Below are 20,582 nucleotides of genomic sequence, written 5' to 3'. Positions count from 1 at the left end.
GGCCTTTAAGCTAGAATGTAAAGTTCAGTTGATCAAACATTGAACTACTTTACTACTAGACCACACAGGTTTAAAATGTGATACTTTGTCATTGTGGTTCTGCTGACAGGCTTCAGGGCAAAAATCAGAAAGGAGATGAAAACCCAGCCTCAAAATTGATAAATTACGACTTCACAGCCAAATCAATGTAGCCTTACACATAGATACAGTACTTGCAGTAACGGGGATAAATATAGGGGATAAAATTCAGATCAGGAAAAATTCTGCTATTGAAGCTGATTCAGTAAAAATTTTTGTAACGTAATTTTATTGCTGACTTTCCCCCTCCCCTGTATGACTCCTATTGTAGAGGTTTCTTTCAAGGCTTTTTTTTTTTTTTTTTTTTTTTTTAAGGAATGCAGTGGCACGATCTCGGCTCACAACCTCTGCCTCCTGGGTTCAAGCTATTCTGCCTCAGCCTCCCAAGTAGCTGGGGACTACAGACATGCACTATCACACCCGGCTAATTGGTGTATTTTTTGGTGGAAATGGGATTTCACTATGTTGCCCAGGCTGGTCTCGAACTCCTGACCTCAAGTGATCCACTCAACACAGCCACCATGCACCGCGCCCGTTGCTCTGTCACCAGGCTGGAGTGTAGTGGGGCAATCTCAGCTCACTGCAACCTCCACCTCCTGGGTTCAAGCGATTACTCCCCCCTGCCTCAGCCTCCTGAGTAGCTGGGACTTACAAGCAAGCACCACCATGCCAGGTTAATTTTTTGTATTTTAGTAGAGACAGGGTTTCACCATGTTGGCCAGGATGGTCTCGATCTCCTGACCTCGTGATCCGCCCACCTTGACCTCCCAAAGTGTTGGGATTATAGGCATGAGCCTCCAGGCCCGGCCAAGACTCGTTTTTGAAATAGTCTTTTTCATTTGCAATTCCAATGCACTAATTAGGATATTTATTTGAGGTTAAATGCTGGTGTGAGAGAAATCTATTGCTCAAACTAAACTGAAAGGGAAGGTGATTGAAAGGGGAGTTCGGCAACTCCTGCCCTAATATACTCAAGAATAGGAACAGACTATGATAATTTTCACCAAAAAGTACAAAAACACAATAGGTTAAAAATACATTTTAAATACATCTTTTTTAAAAAGATTTTGAAAAACCAAACCTGTCTTATAGAGCTCCAAACCTAGAAAGATTATTACAATAAAAATGGGCTAGGTTGGGTTGGGCACAATGGCTCAAGCCTATAATCAACACTTTGGGAGGCTGAGGTGGAAGGATCACTTGAGGCCAGGAGTTCGAGACCAGCCTGGAAAACACAGCAAGACCTCGTCTCTACTAAAAATGTAAAAAGTAGCAGGACACGGTGGTATGCACTTGTGGTCCCAGCTACTCCAGAGGCTGAGGCAGAGGATCACCTGAGCCCAGGAGTTTGACCTTGCAATGAGCCAAGATCATGCCACTGCACTCCAGCCTGAGTGACAGAGCAAGACCTTGTCTCAAAAAAGGAAAAGCAGGGTGGGGGACTGGCTGGGTGCTACAGCTCATGCCTATAATCCCAGCATTCTGAGGCGAAAGAGGACTGTTTGAGGCCAGGAGTTTGATACCAGCCTGGGCAACATAGTACGATCCTGTCTCTACAAAACATTTTAAAAATTTTTAAAAAAGTAAAAGAGAAAGATTTTCTTTTCTTTTTTTTTTTTTTTTTTTTTGAGACGGAGTCTGGCTCTGTCGCCCGGGCTGGAGTACAGTGGCCAGATCTCAGCTCACTGCAAGCTCTGCCTCCCAGGTTCACGCCATTCTCCTGCCTCAGCCTCCCGAGTAGCTGGGACTACAGGCGCCCGCCACCTCGCCTGGCTAGTTTTTTGTATTTTTAGTAGAGACGAGGTTTCACTGTGTTAGCCAGGATGGTCTCGATCTCCTGACCTCGTGATCCGCCCATCTCGGCCTCCCAAAGTGCTGGGATTACAGGCTTGAGCCACCGCGCCCGGCCAAGAGAAAGATTTTCAAGGATGAGAATAATTATGATGACGTTAATGAGTTGAAGAGCTGGTGTTTCAAGTACTGAAAATAATCTGCTATTCCTAACATAAAAAGTACAGCACTCAATACATGGTAGAGTTTTTACTGTTTTTAATGATAGAAATGAGGTTACCACATAAAGGCTAAAATCACAAGCATAAACATAGACTTAGAGCTAGTTTCATTAGAATTAAGATATACGCTAACTCATACTAAACAATTTCATCATTTTAACAGCATACATGTCACTGTAACTAAGCAATAAATCCAAACACTATTATTTCCCCGTATCAGATGGCTTATTTCTGATGTAAAATCACTATCACAAGGGACACAAAACAGAGGGCTTCCCAGTAAGTCTGGTGAAACAACTCTTCTTTACATCAGTCCCAGAAGATCCATATAAATCACAGTAACCAACGGGAACTGAAACTGACTCTCTATTCACCTCCCTTGCATCTGGACTCTCTCATTTCTTCTTAGGCAGTAACATGGTCCTGGTACACATGGCTTCCTGGCCTCCACACTCACAACGCTTGTCTGAATCCGCTGAATTCACAACATCATTCTCCCTTTCACAAAAGTTATTCTTTTTATTAAGAGGGAGTGGGAAGCAAAATGAGGAAGAAAATTAAGGGTTTTTTTTTTAAGAAAGAATATAAAGAAAGAAAAGCATGTTCCCATAAATTCCCAGAAACTTTACAACTATTAAAAAAAAAAAAAAAAAAAAGAATGGGAGGGGGGAGTTGTCCTAGCTACCAAATTCTACTTTGTGATACTTGATAAAAGCTAGTCTACTTAGTAAATTATATCATGACCTTAGATATACCCATTCACACATATAAGACACTCTCTCCTCCCCAAATTTTTAAAGCAAAATAGCATCTTAATTCCTCCTATAAAGCCTGGATTCTGCCCTAAGAGAAGCTACATCTTAGTTCTATGGCCTTGGGCATGTCACTATTTCTGAGTCTGACATTTCATAGAGCTGTGATGAGGGTTAGATTACTTAGCACAGTATCCAGCTGATACTATAATTATGCAGGTTCACCCTGTCTACTTTGTTCAAAGCAAATCAAAATGAGTGCTCATTCTTGCATCATCTTTTTCCACAGCTGACAGTTCTTATAATGGTGCTAACACACAGTGAAGTACTCAAAATTTAAATAGCCCATGCTTAAAAAAAAAAAAAGCCTGTGAAGAGAAATTAATGCACATTAAAACATACTATTCTGTTTTCAGAATTTATTCCAGAAGAGAAACTATCTTTGCCTAAATTAAAGATCTTTAGGGGGCAAAACACTGGTGACAAGACTTGCTCACCTCAGCAGTATTCAATCCCGTATTAGCCGACAAGCCCTGACAACTATTAGCCTCTTTACTACTTCCACTATTCACCAAGAAAAGGAAACACATCTAGTGCAAACCAAAAGCAAGTCCCTAATTCTTTCCTACATTTGCCCCAAAACTACTTACATTAGATTTTAAAAGATTTTCCAAAGAAAACAGAATTTCTTAGTCTTTAACCAATTCTTCTCTAAATCCAGGAAACATAAAACTTGTTTCTGTATCTAGTAAGTAAGCACTTAGCACTACTTTCTAATTATAAAGCCTACTCTAGCCACAGAGTCTATGAGTAAAATAGCTACTAAAGGAGTTTAAAAGGCTTGAAAAGACTCCTATATCTCCATTCTTCCCTGCCCCCAAACAAGATAATACAGGCCAAGTGCAGTGGCTCACACCAGTAATCCTAGCACTTTGGGAGGCCAAGGCAGGAGGACTGCTTGAGGCCAGGCATTCCAGACCAACCTGGGCAACATGGTGAGACCCTGCCTCAATTAAAAAAAAAAAAAAAAAAGACTACACAGTCACTTGATGAGAGCAAGGCTATTTAAAAATTTCTATCCTGTTAACTGCCTAACATCATACAAACTTTCTACACAGCCAGGCGAGGCAAACTAACAGATGACAGTCATCCCAGGTCTAAATCTACCTATCTGCCTATCTCTATATAGCTGAAGAGAAATATATACCAAAAAATTACCTCCGTGTAATGTCCTGCTATTCAAACCTAGAAGTTTAGTTGGAATACTCCTATCAGTAAACTGTTTTGAGGTCTCATAAAAGAAACTATCACTTAAGGAGCCAGGACTGCTGCTTTATTTTTGTTCTCAATCGACTTTACACATGTAATTTTGCAGCCAGTTTGTGTTTCCTTGCTGCTAGAGCTGCATCTGCATCTTTTGGAGAGTCTCCTTATTTGGTCCCAGTTTCCTATGGCCTCTGATCTGCTGCTCTGCCTTGCTGGTAATCCAATTATCATTCTTCCCATATGCTTAAAACTGATCTAATGCCTATCTTCTGAACTGTACTATTTGCCAGACAGGGACCAGAGTAGTATGGGGAGGGGAGCCAAGAAAAAGCAGACTGTGGTATGGTACACGTGACATGACTCACCTGTTCTAACTGTTCCATAACCTGTCCTGACCAAGTGGCTCAGATAATACTGCCTGGCTCACTCTGAAAGACTTGTTCTTGATCCCAACCTAACCTATTACACTGGGCATGACATTCCTGGCCATGTGCCTTGTCCCTAAAACTTTCTACTGAAAATAGCAGAGTTTCACAATTAATTATGGCCATACTTACAGAAAAGGAAATTAACATTCAAGTCTCCTCCCTAGATACTTTCTCACTCAAGACCTACCAAAGGCCACCGATATAAATACAGCAATGCCCTTATTTTACAGATGAGAAAACTATGGTACTTCACTATCTTCACATTTAAGAAAGTAAAACTAACAATACTAGATACTGTATAATGTTAACAAAGAAGTTTTTCTTGTTTTTTATTTTTATTTTTATTATTTTTTTGAGACAGTGTCTCACTGTCACCCAGGCTAGAGTGCAGTGGCACAATCACAGTTCATGGGAGCCTTCCAGGCTCAGGTGATCCTCCCACCTCAGCCTCCCAAGTAGCTAGGACTACAGGCACATGCCAACACATGGGTAATTACTGAATTTCTGTTGAGATGGGGGTCTCACTATATTGCCCAGGCTAGTCTCAAACTTCTGGAGACAACCAGTCCTCTCATCCCGGCCTCCCAAAGTACAGGCATGAGCCACCATGCCCAGCCAAAACGACTCTTTTTAACATTGCCCTACAGAGCTGATTTTCCTTGTTCATTATATGAAAATCAGTCCACTGCAGTAACAAGGAATCTGGTTTACAACTTCTAATTCACTATCATTTCACCTTACAAATTCTCCTTTACCAAAAATAAAAGGCTACACCTTAAATAGTGACTGGCACCATGTGCTTTTGTAGCATTTAAATCAAATCCTAAAATTTACAAAATAACTTTAGTATATTCAAAATTACAAGAATATTTAGTATGCTTAATGGGATATAAAGCTTAATAAAAAGACATCATTCATTCTAGACAAAATAATTCCTTCTGGGGAAGATACCTAAAATACTGTGTGGGAAAATGACCGACATTTCATTACAAAGACTTTTGAACTGTTTTAAATTTTACTATGTGCATATATTATATATTCTAAAACTAAGTATACCTATAGATTCAATCACCAATTTACAGGAAATACAGGACATAAGAAAGAAAGTGTTGAACTGAGCCACAGATGTAATCATTAAAATCCAGACTCTGAGAAACACTAGAACATAGTTTCTTCTTTTTTGAGACAGAGTCTTGCTCTGTCACCCAGGCTGGAGTGCAGTGGCACAATCTCAGCTCACTGCAACCTCCGCCTCCTGGATTCAAGTGATTCTTCCGCCTCAGCCTCCCGAGCAGCTGGGACTACAGATGCGTGCCACCAAGGTCCCACTAATTTTTGTATTTTTTTTTTTAGTAGAGATGGGGTTTCACCATATTGGCCAGGCTGATCTCAAATCCTGACCTCGTGATCCACCCACCTCGGCCTCCCAAAGTGCTGGGATTACAGGTGTGAGCCACCACGCCCGGCCACAACATGGTTTCTTGAACAAAAAAAAAATTACCAACGAGAGGTAGTAAAACGGACTACAGACTAAAGGGTTAGACTTAAAGGTCATTATCAACCAACTACAAGGTAGAGACTTTATATGGATCCTGATTCAAACCATTACCAAAATAACTATGACATCTGAGACAAATGGATATGTGAATACTAGATACTTGAAGATATTAAAGAATGAAGGGGTGATAATGGTATTGTGGATATATACATATGCAGATAGTCTGTATCTTTAAAAGACAAGGATTCTTTAACATCAGTTATATACATGTTATATATGTATATGTAACTCATGTTAAAGAATCCTTATCCATATATAAATATACACACACATACTCATTTTAAATAATCCTTTCCCCCTTTCAAAGATACAGACTAGACTGCCAATAAAATAATATCCACTCTGGAATTTGCCTGAGAATAATTCAGGAGGAGGAAGTTGGAGGGGAATAGATCAAACAAACGGGCATTTGATAATTTCCCCTCCTACATGAGTAGAGTGGTTGATAACTGTTGAAGCTGGGTGATAAGTACATGAGGGTTTCTTATATGGATTCCACCTACTTTTGTTTGAAATTTCCATAGCAAGTTAGAAAGTCAAACATTTACAAAATGTATGTAAATGAAAAATGGGTCATTTAAAAATGATAACCACAAACTTGAATATATTTTAATATTTTCAATATTTAATATATCTATTTTAATATTTTCAATATTTAATATATCTATTTTAATATTTTCAATATTTAATATATTGTAATATTTTAGATAACAAAAAGGAATCTGAGGATACTAAGACTCAGATCAATCTAAGGCAACAGATCAGTTTTGTTAGGTGGGGATAATGGCACTGTGGTTACGGGGGGAAAATATCTTTTTAAAAGACACATACCAACGTAATTAGAGCCAACATGACATCTCTAGATTTTGCTTTTTTTGGATTTGGAAACAGTTTATTTTACAGAAATTCAACATTATAAACAGCAGGCACTTCCCCCCCACTGTCACTCTCCTCCATCCGTCCCCACCCGTCCCACCAGGTGCAGATCACGCTATGCAGAGAGCGAGCAGCAATGCGGTCCCACTGCTTTGGAGTGAGTCAAGAGCGATGGAACCTGCCTGCACCACATCCATCCTGCCTGCCTCGCACATGCACACGCCTGCTCGCTGCGCTGGCCACCAGAAACCTGGCTCAGCCCGCGCTGGACCCAGCCCACTTCTCCAAATCCTTCATGTTGTCGTCTTCCTCTTCTTTCTTCTTGGCGGGTTTTGATGGTAGGGCTATAGAGGGAACACTTGGTAAAGGGACTGTTTCGGGTCCACTGATTTCCAGCAAATTCTTGTCTAGTTCCTCCTGTTCTAGTTCTTAATTCCACCATGAGCTCATCCTCGTCAAACTTCTCTCCAAACCCTACAGGTTTCGAAATTGCTGTTGAAATCTCCTCCGCAAGTTCTTGCTGGTCAGCAATGTCGTGCATTAACTCATCAACTTTATCGATGTTCATGTTGTCATGTGCCGTCTTCATGGCGTTGGCGGCACAGCCCATGTTCTTGAGCACCTCGTTGTTGGTGTTGGCATTCTCCAGGGCCTGCCACTGGAACTCGATGGTTGATAATGTGCCGTTGATCTGTGCCAGCTGCTTCTCAGACCTCTTTTTATGCTTCGGTGCCTGGAGGGCCGCGCGCTTGTTTTTGTGCCCTGCTTCTTGGCAGCAGTCAGCTCCTGCTCGATTTTCTTCTCCAGGAACTCCTGTTTCTTGCTGAACATCTCTCCTCCGTGTCCTGCAGCCACTGGATGGCCTCCTGGGGGGTCGGGCCGCCCTTGCCGGCGTTACCCCACTCCAGTCCCGAACAGCCTCAGGAACACCTAGGAACACCTACATGGTTGCTGCTCGCCGCGCCAGCCTTCGCCGCCCCAGCCTTCGCTGCCCCCTCCAGCTCAGATCGCTCCCAGTCCCGCTGCTCCCTGCCGCCGCAGGCCTCTCCTCCGCCGCCGCCCTTCCCAATTTGCTTTTTTTAAAAGATGAGGACAAGAACAAGTAGGTCAAATGTAGGGGTGGGATAAAACTAACTGCTACAAACATAAGGACTCACTGACTCTACTTCTGTGTATGTTTCCATTTTAAAAAGTAGTAATAACAGTAGCAGTAAAATAGATTTCAAGGACTTCCTCCACTCATCCAGGAGGGTAAAAAAAGAGAAATAATCCTAGTTCAAATAAGAGTCAAGTATGGGAGAAGGGGGAGGAACCACTACACCACGGGTGTTCCATCTTTTGGCTTCCCTGGGCCACAATGGCAGAACTGTATTGGGCCACACAGAAAATACACTAACGATATCTGATGAGCTTAAAAACAATTCTCAAAAAAAAAACCTCATAGTGTTTTAAGAAAGTTTATAAACTTGTGTTGGGCCGCATTCAAAGCCACCACAAGCTGCGGGTTGGACAAGCTTGGGCTACACATTTAACTCACCTGAGTTTCACAAATAATCAGCAGAGGGCGTGGTGAGGGAAGTTTCAACAATGTTCCTTCACTTAATGGAAGCAAAAAAAGTGTTTTGGGAAAAGAATTATTTCCTCCCGCCAGTCCTGCCCTAGACATCCATTTACAAAGAAACTTTCAACATTTCTCAAGTCCAAGAAGTGGATGGCCAGTGTTTGTTTGCTATGGAACAAAGAAAGCTTCCCTAACATCCTAAGACGTACAATTCTGATTATACATACACAGTTTCTGGGTGTGAAAACAGTATTTTTTCATTCCCGGTTTTTTGGCTGTGCTCCAAGGGGTTGTTTTTTTTTTTAATCAAGTAATCTTTAGTGAGATCCTTTCTTGGGAAGAAGTAGAGGGTTTTTCAAAGACTTTTATGAAAATATTTGCACAAACACATTTTAGCATTTCATGTAATGATACCAAGTGTTCTTTGAGGTTCTAAAAAGAAAAACAATCTAAAATTACCTACTCCTGTCAAAATTTCCAACAGAGGCTATCACTACCATATGTAAATCACATAATCGTTTTTGCTAGTAAAGAGAAAGGAAAATTAACATGCTCTGAGCACTTACTATATGTTAGGCATTTACTATGTATTTTAAAGCAAATCTTCCTAACAACCTTAATAGGTGGGTACTGTTATTGTCCAAATATTACAGATGAGAAAACTGGGGCACCAAGAGGCTAGTAAGGTGTTAAGTAACTTAGGACACCAAATAGTAAATGGCAGAACCAGGGTGTGAACCCTAGCAGTCTGACTGCAACATTTGAACTACTCTATGTTAATACTGACATAGGAGTTAAAAAGAAATTACTGGCCCGGTGCGGTGGCTCATGCCTGTAATCCCAGAACTTTGGGAGGCCGAGGCAGGCAGATCACGAGGTCAAGAGATGAGACCATCCTGGCTAACACGGTGAAACCCCGTCTCTACTAAAAATACAAAAAATTGGCCGGGCGTGGTGGCGGGCACCAGTAGTCCCAGCTACTCAGGGGGCTGAGGCAGGAGAATGGCGTGAACCTGACGGAGCTTGGAGTGAGTGGAGATCACGCCACTGCACTCCAGCCTGGGCGACAAGAGTGAGACTCTGTCTCAAAAACAAAAACAAAACAAAACAAAACAGAAATTACTTAGGCAGATAGGGTACGCAAGTCCTCGGTAAGGTTTTCCTTTTAATGAAAAGCAGCCCCAAATCATTTTCCTAACAAAGAGCAGCCTGTAAAATAGAGCTGCAGACATGGAAGCTGGCAGTTGTGCCAATCAGATTCAAAATGGCGGCTCCATCTTCCCTTCTCTCTGCCAGCCACATGTACTGTAAAGAGCAGCCAAAATGGCACCGGTCAAGGGGAAAGAACATTTGCATAATAAGATTAGGGTGAGTCTACCTACAACTGTAGATTCTAATTTACTCCCCTAAACTACTGTTTTAAAACAAATTAAAACTGATTTATGTACTGGAGATAACTAGGTCTAGTTTGAAGCTCCTTAGAACAGAACAGAAATATATGTATGGTGGGGAATAAAATACATATTTTGTAGAAGACAAATGGCTAATTAAGGTTCAAAAGTAATTCACATTGAAGAATCAGAATACTCTAGTCAAAATTTTAAATTAAAAATTGTTTTCTATGGTAGGCAGAGGAAGACTGTTTCCATTACTATAATTTTGTATAAATTATGGGGAAGTTTTTCTTTTAAAAATCAAGAACAGTGGCTGGACGCGGTGGCTCATGCCTGTAATCCCAGCACTTTGGGAGCCCAAGGCAGGCGGATCACAAGGTCAGGAAAGGTCAGGAGTTCAAGATCAGCCTGGGCAATATGGTCAAACCTCATCTCCCCTAAAAATACAAAAAAAAAAAAAAAAAAATTCGCCAGGTGTGGTAGTGGGCGCCTGTAATTCCAGCTACTCAGGAGGCTAAGGCAGGATAATTGCTTGAACCTGGGAGGCAGAGGTTGCAGTGAACCGAGATCGAGCCACTGTACTCCAGCCTGGGCGACACAGCTAGACTCCGTCTCAAAAAAAAAAAAAAAAAAAATCAAGAACAGCAAAACCTACCCACTGTCTACCCCTCTACTCCTTCACTAAATTATACTTCCTGTCCAGCTATACAGGTGTAACTTTTGCCTTCCTGCTGAATCTAATTTTTAGGGATAAAGGCAGAACATACAAATTCTGCTCCAAAAAGAAGCTAAACTTTTCCTGAACTAAGTCTAAGTAGTAGAAGAGATAATTAGGAGCCAACTCTGGCTTTATTTAAAATATACTTACTTTATCTAAATTAGCATTGGTTAACTTTAAAAAACGAAAAAAAGGGAGAGGGGGGACTTGCTAAGGCTGATCTTGAACTACTGGCATTAAAAGATCCTCCCACCTCAGCCTTACAAGTAGCTGGGATTACAGGTGCAAGCCACTGTGCCTGGCAGCATTGGTTAACTTTAACGTAACATTACTGCTTCAGTCACAACAGTCTCAATCAATCTAGTAAATCATGGGAAGCTAGAGCAAATAAAAGATAATGGTCTCTTTGTGACATTAGTATGCCACTAAGCTGTTCCTAATTTCTTTTTTACTTCAAAAAAAAATTTTTTTTTTTTTTTTTTTTTGAGACTGGAGTCTCGCTCTGTCGCCCAGGCTGGAGTGCAGTGGCTGGATCTCAGCTCACTACAAGCTTCGCCTCCCGGGTTCACGCCATTCTCCTGCCTCAGCAAAATATTCTTTACTATAATAGGAAAGTGTTTTGTGCAGTGAAGTTCCTCTGTAAGACTGGCTGGATTTGAATTCCAGTTTCAACACTTACTAGCTAGACAAGGTGTTTAACGAAGAATCAATTTTCTGCAAGAAAAAATGGCCAAGAATATTTACCTCAGCCGGGCGCAGTGGCACTTTGGGAGGCCGAGGTAGGCAGATCACTTGAGGCCAGGAATTCGAGACCAGCCTGGCCAACATGGCAAAACCCCATCTCTACTAAAACTACAAAAAACTAGCTGGGCATGGTGGCGCATACCTGTAATCCCAGCTACTCGGCGGGCTGAGGTTGGAGAATCGCTTGAGCTCAGAAGGTAGAAGATGCAGTGAGTCAAGATCAGGCCACTACACTCCAGCCTGGGCAACAGAGAAGAGACTCTGTCTCCAAAAAAAAAAAAAAAGAGTATTTACCTCATAGAGCTATTATATAGAATAGATAATATTCATAAAATGCTTAGCATAAGGCCTAGTCCACATTAAGAAATAAAGCTAACTATTAATATTAACATTGTCATACCTCACTGTGCAGAAAGCTACCTCCAGTAGGAAAGGGATGTTCCATCTGGACACTAGGGAACACATTCAAACCTAGAGGTTTTTTCTGTTACAGAAGGTTCCCAATTTAGGATGGTTCAACTTATGACTTTTTGACTTTACGATGGTGCAAAAGTGATATACATTCAGTAGAAACCACTTCAAATTTTGATCTGTTTTTCACTTTCAGTGTTCAATAAAGTAAATGAGATATTAAGCACTTTATTACAAGGTAGGCTCTGTGTTAGATGATTTTATCCAACTGTTGCCTAATGTACATATTCTAAGAATGTTTAAGGTAGGCTAGGCTAAGCTATGATATTTGGTAGGTTAAATATATTAAATGAATTTGTTTTCAACTGATTTATCGGGATGTAAGTCAAAGAGCATTAACCAAACCAACACTGAAAGCAACTTCACCACAAAACCACTAGAAGACTGAGGCAGGTGATGTATTGGGCAAACCAATACTCAGTCCTTTTCCACCAACAGAATATACAGGCCTTAAACTTAGCACAGCTGTGTTTGCCCTGGTATAATGATGGAACACAGTAGTCTCCAAAAGCAAAATTTTTAAATTACTTTTTAAATAATGGAAATAATATTTTTAAATGTAAGTATTTAAAATGTAAACTATTTTACAGCTAACTTTCTTACGTTATACCCTTTCCTCTCTTCACACATATAGCAAATTTTTTTTAAGGCCAGGCACGGTGGCTCACTTGAGCCCAGGAGTTCAAGACCAGCCTGGGCAATGTGGCAAAACCCTGTGGTGTGTGTGTGTACTCCCAGCTACTTGGGAGGTTGAGGTCAGAGGATCACTTGAACCTGGGAGGTCAAGACTGCAGTGTTCACACTACTGCACTCCAGCCTGGGAGACAGAGTCAGATCCTGTCTCAAAAAATAATAATAATTTTTTTTTAGCATCTATTAGGCACCTGGAATACAGTGAATAGACAAAGCCCTCAAGGAACTAACATTCTGGTAGTAAGAGAGACAATAGTCATAATAAGTAAATTCTACAGAGCTCTGTAGAAATAAGTAAATTCTACAATTACCTCCTTGAAAGGAGGTAACTGCTAAACAGACTAGGATAAGGAAGCTTAGAAGTGCAAGCAAAGAGGGGCAGTTATAATTTTAAGTAGGTTGATCAGTACAGACTTCCTTAAGAAGGTGATAGATGAGAAAACATTTTAAGGAGGTAAGGAATGAAGATTTAGCTAAGGAATAGCATTCTAGACACAGGGAACAGCAAATGCAAATCCTACGGAAAGCATATGCGTACCTGATTACCACCACCACCAAGACCTAACAAATAAGCAAAAATATCAGTCATTGCTGTTAAGTTTCTATATCCCTCCCTCCACACACACACAAACATGTGCTAGGAAAAAACAAACAAACAAACAAAATCTCAATTCATAAAAATTCATTCATTCAACAAATGTTTACTGAATAACACCCATGTGCTAGGTCCCACTTTCCGTGCTAAGGATACAGAAAAGAACATGACAGGCAATACTTTCTATTCGGTCATAGGAACCTTAGCAAAGGGTCATTTACTAAGGAATACTTTTTTCTTACTCCTTGACTTATTAAGCCTTCATTGATTTAAAAAAAAAAAAAGCGGAGATTTACAGAAATCTGATCTCCAGATAAGTGAGACGATACTGTACTCAAAGTATCTCAAAGTCTCTATCTTCAGATTATAGATATTGGGCCCTTATAAAGTTTCTTTACCTAGTGCCAAGCACAGTGGCTCACACCTGTAATCCCAGTGCTTTGGAAGTCCAAGGTGGGAAGATCCCTTGAGGTCAAAGTTGAAGACCAGCCTGGCCAACATGGCAAGGGTTAACCCCATCTCTACTAAAATCACAAAAATAAGCTGGGTGTGGTGGCGCACGCCTGTAATCCCAACTACTAGAGTGGCTGAGGCACAAGAATCATCTGAACCCGGGAGCAGAGGTTTCAGTGAGCCAAGACTGTGCCAATGCACCCCAGCCTGGGTGGCACAGTGAGACCCTGCCTCAAAAAAAAAAAAAAAAAAAAAAAGGCCGGGTGCAGGGTGGCTCACATCTGTAATCCCAGCACTTTGGGAGGCCAAGGCGGGTGGATCACCTGAGGTCAGAAGTTCAAGACCAGCCTGGCCAACATGGTGAAACCCCATCTCTACTACCAATACAAAAATTAGCCAGGTGTGGGGGCACATGCCTGTAATCCCAACTACTTGGGAGGCTGAGGCAGAAGAATTGCTTGAACCTGGCAGACGGAGGCTGCAGTAAGGTAAGATTGTGCCACTGCACTTCAGCCTGGGTGACAGAGTGAGACTCCGTTTCAAAAAAAAAAAGAAAAGTTTCTTTACCTAAAGAACTAACATTTTAGCCAGGCGTGGTGGCTCACAACTGTAATCCCAGCACTTTGGGAGGCCGAGGCGGGTGGATCACGAGGTCAGGAGATCGAGACCATCCTGGGTAACACGGTGAAACCCTGTCTCTACTAAAAATACAAAAAATTAGCCGGGCGTGGTGGCGGGCGCCTGTAGTCCCAGCTACTCGGGAGGCTAAGGCAGGAGAATGGCGTGAACCCGGGAGGCGGAGCTTGCAGTGAGCCGAGATCGCACCACTGCACTCCAGTCTAGGAGACACAGCGAGACTCCGTCTCAAAAAAAAAAAAGAACTGACATTTTAAAAGTACTAACATCTACCCTCCCTCTCACCCAGAAGAGCAGAAGAGCTAAAACATTGCTATTGGGAGTCTAATCTACTATGCCACAGTACCTATGGTAGCTAAGTAAGAGGTCTCTGCTATCTAAGACTTCATCAGGTGGTAGGGGGAAAACATGTATATATATATCCTTTCTTTTAATGCTCCCATTTCCTACTTTAAAAGTAAGTACAGGCCAAGCACAGTGGCTCACGCCTGTAACGCCAACACTTTGGGAGGCAGAAGGGTCTTGAGTCCCAACAGTTCAAGACCAGCCTGGGCAAAATGGCAAACCCACGTCTCTACCAAGAAAAATACAAAAATTAGCCAGGCATGGTGGCGTATGCCTGTAGTCCCAGATACTCTGGAGGCTGAGGTGTGAGGATCACTTGAGCCTAGGAGATGGAGGCTGCAGTGAGCCGTGTTGGCACCACCACACTCCAGCCTGAATGACAGAGCAAGACCCTGTCTCAAAAAAAAGAAAAAAAAAAGTAAATACAGCTTATAATACTACCCAGTGGCATAGAAAATTACTATGAAGTTTTTCCTTAAGTCCCAACCAAAAGCTCATAGAGTTGAAAATATAATTAAGGACACCTAACATTCTAGTTTAAAGAACTACAGTTTAAGCAGAATACATATTATGTAATGTATCTGAACCCATTTAGCAATCAGAGAATAAAAAGAAAACACAACAAAAAATATTATATGAAAAGAACCAAAAAATATATATTACTTTTTTTCCCCCATTAGGTTAAAGGGTACTTTAAGATCAGTTAAAAATATGTTTCTGAATGTTAAGAAATGTATGTGATAGAAAACAGGACCAAAGAAAATTAATGCTAAATTAACCTTATACATGAATTGATTTTTTTTTCTTTCTTAAAGAAATGAGGTATTATTTTGTCACAGAGGCTGGAGAGCAGTGGTGCAATGACAGCATACTGTAACCTTGAACTCCTGGGCTCAAGCGTTCCTCCCATCTCAGCCACCCCCATACAGCTGGGAATACAGGTACACGCCACTATGCCAGCTAATATTTTTTCTAAAGATGGGGTCTCCCTATGTTGCCTAGGGTGGTCTCAAACTTCTGGGCCCAAGCAATTCTCCTGCCTTGGCCTCCCAAAGCACTGGGATTACAAGTGCATGTCACTACACCTAATTTGTTGGGGTTTTTATTAGAGATGGGTTCTTGCTATGTTGTCCAGGCTGATCTCCAATTCTTGGCCTCAGGCAATCCTCTCCACTTCACCTCCTGAAGTGAGGAGGTATGAGCCACTATGCCCAGCCCTAATTTACTTTTTAATTAAAAAACTCCTAAAAAATACATTATTCCCGTTTTCCTGTCAGTTTACTGTGACATGTTTATGAGTAGAAGGGTTTCTCATCTACCTTTAACCATCGGTCTTCTGTTACAATTGGCCTACATAAAATGAAAACATGCTGCATATGCTTCACCCAACTAGCATTACTAGCTGTGCAATCCATGCTTTCTAGGTATCATCAGTATGTAAGGGTAGAAGTATTTTCTCTACCTACATGTCCTATCAGGCAAATTAGAGCTACCCTCTGTCACTTTTTTACCTGTGAAATTAGCAAATACAAAAACTGTGTCAGCAAGGATATGAGAAAATAAGTGTATTGTCCAATTGCAAATACTCTTTGATACAGTAGTTCCCCTTCTAAAAATTTATCCCACAAAACACCATCTGAGGCCAGGTATGGTGGCTCATGCCTATACTCATAGCACTTTGGGAGGCCAAGGCAGGATCACTTAAGGTCAGGAGTTCAAGACCAGCATGGCCAACATGGTGAAACTTCCTGTCTCTACTAAAAATACAAAAAAAACTAGCCGGGCATGGTGGCAGGTACCTGTAATCCCAGCTACTCAGGAGGTGGAGGCAGGAGAATCACAAACTCGGGAGGCGGAGGCTGCAGTGAGCTGAGATAGTGCCACTGCAATCCAGCCTGGGCAACAGAGATTCTGTCTCAAAATAAATAAATAAATAAAAATAAATCTGAACAAGGTTATTCACTACAGCATTGTTTATAATGGGAAAAAAAGATAATAAAGACTGCATTTCTCAAACTCCTTTGCGTTCCGATGTGGCTATGACACTACATTCTAACTAATGAAATATAATTCAAACTGCTACGAAGTGACGGCTTCTACAAACCTTCCTTTAAAAGGGTAACACAGAACCTCTGCCCTTTCATGCATCCTGCTGCTCAGAATGGGCTGCAATAGCTGGAGATCTTGCTAAGTCACTGAGGACACAGGCAGCATATACAGAGCAGTATTAGTATAGAAAAGGGCCAATCAGAAAAGTGATGGTAGGGGGTGATGACCTCACTGAACCATGCACTTAGTATCTGTGCATGTTACTGTATCCATTATGCCTCCATTTATTTTATTTATTTTATATTTTTTTTCTTTTTTTTTTTTTTCTGAAAGAAGTCTCACTCTTGTCCCCCAGGCTTCAGTGCAATGGCTCAATCTCGGCTCACTGCAACCTCCGCCTCCCGGGTTCAAACGATTCTCCTGCCTCTGCCTCCCAAGTAGCTGGGATTAAGGTGCCTGCTACCACGCCCAGTTAATTTTGTATTTTTTAGTAGAGACGGGGTTTCACTATGTTGGCCAGGCTGGTCTCAAACTCCTGACCTCAGGTGATCTGCCCGCCTCCGCCTCCCAAAGTGCTGGGATTACAGGCGTAAGCCACCGTGTCTGGCCAAATTATGCCTCAATTTTAAAAAAGGAGAGTAGGCCAGGCGCGGTGGCTCAAGCCTGTAATCCCAGCACTTTGGAGGGCCGAGACGGCCGGATCACGAGGTCAGGAGATCGAGACCATCCTGGATAACACGGTGAAACCCCGTCTCTACTAAAAAAAAATACAAAAAACTAGCCGGGCGAGGTGGCGGGCACCTGTGGTCCCAGCTACTCGGGAGGCTGAGGCAGGAGAATGGCATAAACCCGGGAGGCGGAGCTTGCAGTGAGCTGAGATCCGGCCACTGCACTCCAGCCTGGGCGACAGAGCTAGACTCTGTCTCAAAAAAAAAAAAAAAAAAAAAAAAAAAAAGGAGAGTAAGAGAAAAACAGCACACCATGAGTGCCAGATGAGCCCTAAATCACCTATCTGAACTTTTAAGAGAAAAATACTTTGTTGTTGTTTGAGTCGCTGTTAAGTTTTCTATCACAAATACATTCTTCATATACCAACACGTAAATAATTTTAAAACTACTGTTAGGTGAAAAAAACCAAGCTAAGAGTATATAGAGTATGCTACCATACTTGTTTCTTTTAAAAAGGTAGACAGTGGCTGGGCTTGGGGACTCACTCCTGTAATCCCAGCACTTTGGGAGTCCAAGTCAGAATAATCCTTGAGTCCAGGAGTTCGAGACCAATCTGGGCAACAAAGTGAGATTCTGTCTCTACTAAAAAAAAAAAAAAAAAAAAAAAAAATTGGTTGGACATAGTGGTGCATGCCTGTATTCCTAACTACTTGGGAGGCTGAGGTGGGAGGATATCTTGAGCCCAGGATGTTGTGGCTACACTGAGCTGTGATCATGCCACTGCACTCTAGCCTGGGGCACAGAGTGAGACCTCTTTCTTTCTGTCATATATACATACATAAGTACATACGTCGAAAGAAAGAATCGTATACTGGAAGAACAGATAAGAAACTGGTAACATTGGTTGCTTCCAGAGAGGGGTAAAGTGTGCCCAAGAGACAGGGGAAGGAAGAAAACTTGTCATTTTTTGCACCTTTTGTGTTTGAATCACGGGAACATATTATTCAAAAAGTAAATGTTCTTTCATCCTACTAAAATATACAGTTTAAACTTTTTTGAAATTTTGATATATGCAGATTTCAACGATTTGAAGGTCTGTATTAGATTTTGGTTTTGAAATACTTCCACACTAAACTAATTACCCAAGAACTACTAGATACAAAAATAACAAAATTTAAAAATGTTGGAAAGGGGGAGAAAAACAGAGGGCAAGAACTCTAAATCTTTTGAGAGAAAAGGGCAAGAAAACATTTTAACCAAAAAGAGAAGCTTTGGGGTCATTTTGCTGCTTGAAATATATATTATATATCCTTTTTCTGTTTTGTTTTTTGAGACAGAGTCTCGCTCTGTCGCCCAGGCTGGAGTGCAGTGGCTTGATCTCAGTTCACTGCAACCTTCACCTCCCAGGTTCAAGCGATTCTCCTGCCTCAGCCTCTCGAGTAGCTGGGATTACATGCATGCGCCACCATGCCTGGCTAATTTTTGTATTTTTGGTAGAGATGGGGTTCTACCACGTTGGCCAAGCTGGTCTCAAACTCCTGACCTCAAGTGATGCGCCCGCCTCAGCCTCCCAAAGTGCTGGGATTACGGGCGTGAGCCACCATGCCCAGCCCTATATATTTTTTTAATTTCTCATCATTTGCTCTTAGGGTAAAACAAAGTAGCCAGCTAAATCAAATCGTCCAACAAGCCTTTTCTCTGATTAACTGAAGAAATCATTACAAAAGGTTCTTTCTTGCTAGAGGAGTACAGTTTCTCAACAGTTACAAGTAGGATCATTTGAAAGTCTATGAATCAGATTGAAATAAAATGATTTCTGAGACATGTATCAAACAGGCCATACATGGTTTTCTTTTCAACACTATTTTAAAATATGTGAATATAAACTTTTGCCTTTTTCGTGGCATAAACAACACAACTAGAGTTATTCAAAATCTAACTACTCTTAATTAAACCATTTAATTTTGCAGTAGCCCAAGTCTTGGACTATTTTTTTCCCAGCTATGATCAGTGTATGTAATTTTATATTCCATTTTTTTGTACTTATTTCTATGTAATGATTATAATTTAAACACACAAAATTTTAAAAATTCCTTTACTTTAGACATTTCCACAAAAAAAATTTGATTTTCCTTTTGGAAAACCTTGTTTCTCACACCAATGCCAAAAGATGACTAACCACATCATAAGGTAGAGGTCATGAAGCAAAAATTATTGATCCACACCAATTACAAGTAACTTCTTAAGCAATAAATTATATTTAAACCCACAAAGGATACATCGTTTATATCTCCTGGCTGACAGTACAGATTGAGAATCCCTAATCCAAAAATCTGAAATCCAAACTGGTTCAAAATCCAAAACTTTTTGAGCTCCAACATGATGCCACAAGTGGAAAATTCCACACCCAACCTCATGTGACAGGTCACAGTCAAAACACAGGCACACAACAATGAAGATGACAATGTTAACACAGCAAAAAAAGTGCTTATTGCCGACATGATGCAAAAGCATGATGGGCTTATTAGAGAACTAGAGCAGCATGCATTCATAACAAAACAAATCATGCTGATTTATAAAATCAAAGAGAGACTGGTAAGACAAAAACTGTTGTTAATGAGACAAGGGACTACGGAGGAAATATTTTTAAAAGCCATCTAGCAGAATGCCTTGTCTTCCCTAGAGGCCCCATTTCCTGGTCCCTCGATTGATTCTGATGTTTCTTCCGGCCTTAATAAAACAAACAAACAAATGAAAAATGTCCAGAAACCTTTTAATCAAAAAATAACATCAGAGGTAGAGACTGAAAGCCTAACCTTATTTGCTCATGCTGTTGCTTAACAGCAGCTACAGATATTCTGGTGATGCTATTGTGCTTAGTTACCCTGAACACATTATTATTCCACTATATTAATGGTATGTCATACTCTTTACTGTTATTTTTTACTTTTTTCTTATACTTACGTGTGAATAAGTAAAAGAAAATGACTGCTTATCAGTAGCATATAAATTCAGTTGAGTGTGATGGTGATGCCAAATAACTACAGACTATGCACATAAGTGACTAAGATTGTGACACCTTCGCTAACAGTTCAGTGTACACAAACTTTGTTTCCTGAACAAAATTATTTAAAATGTTGTATAAAACTACCTTCAGGCTATGTGTATAAGATGTAAATGATGCTGGGTACAGTGGCTCATGCCTGTAATCCCAGGACTTTGGGAAAGAGGTGGATCACCTGAGGTCAGGAGTTCGAGACCAGCCTGGCCAACATGGTGAAGCC

At 41.0% G+C, this 20,582-nt stretch overlaps 1 protein-coding gene and 1 pseudogene across 4 annotated transcripts in view; both read right to left on the bottom strand.

Annotated features, from left to right (window-relative positions):
* Window positions 1–20,582, bottom strand: part of FBXO34 (F-box protein 34) — an 81,435-nt gene that overhangs the window by 45,136 nt on the left and 15,717 nt on the right. Inside the window, exon 1 of one of the 4 annotated variants that reach the window (XM_030929790.1) lies at window positions 17,798–17,820. The exons of 2 other annotated variants lie outside the window; for them this stretch is intronic. The gene's annotated coding sequence lies outside the window, so the exon portion shown is untranslated. Of the gene's footprint in view, window positions 1–11,590; window positions 11,649–17,797; window positions 17,821–20,582 lie in introns of those variants that run through there. One more of the 4 variants, XR_004057194.1, reaches the window with a different exon arrangement.
* On the bottom strand, window positions 6,965–8,154 carry LOC104669178 (annotated as a pseudogene).

The sequence above is a fragment of the Rhinopithecus roxellana genome, chromosome 5, assembly GCF_007565055.1.
Source record: "Rhinopithecus roxellana isolate Shanxi Qingling chromosome 5, ASM756505v1, whole genome shotgun sequence".
Lineage (NCBI taxonomy): Eukaryota > Metazoa > Chordata > Mammalia > Primates > Cercopithecidae > Rhinopithecus > Rhinopithecus roxellana.
This window is presented reverse-complemented; position numbering and strand designations above follow the sequence as displayed.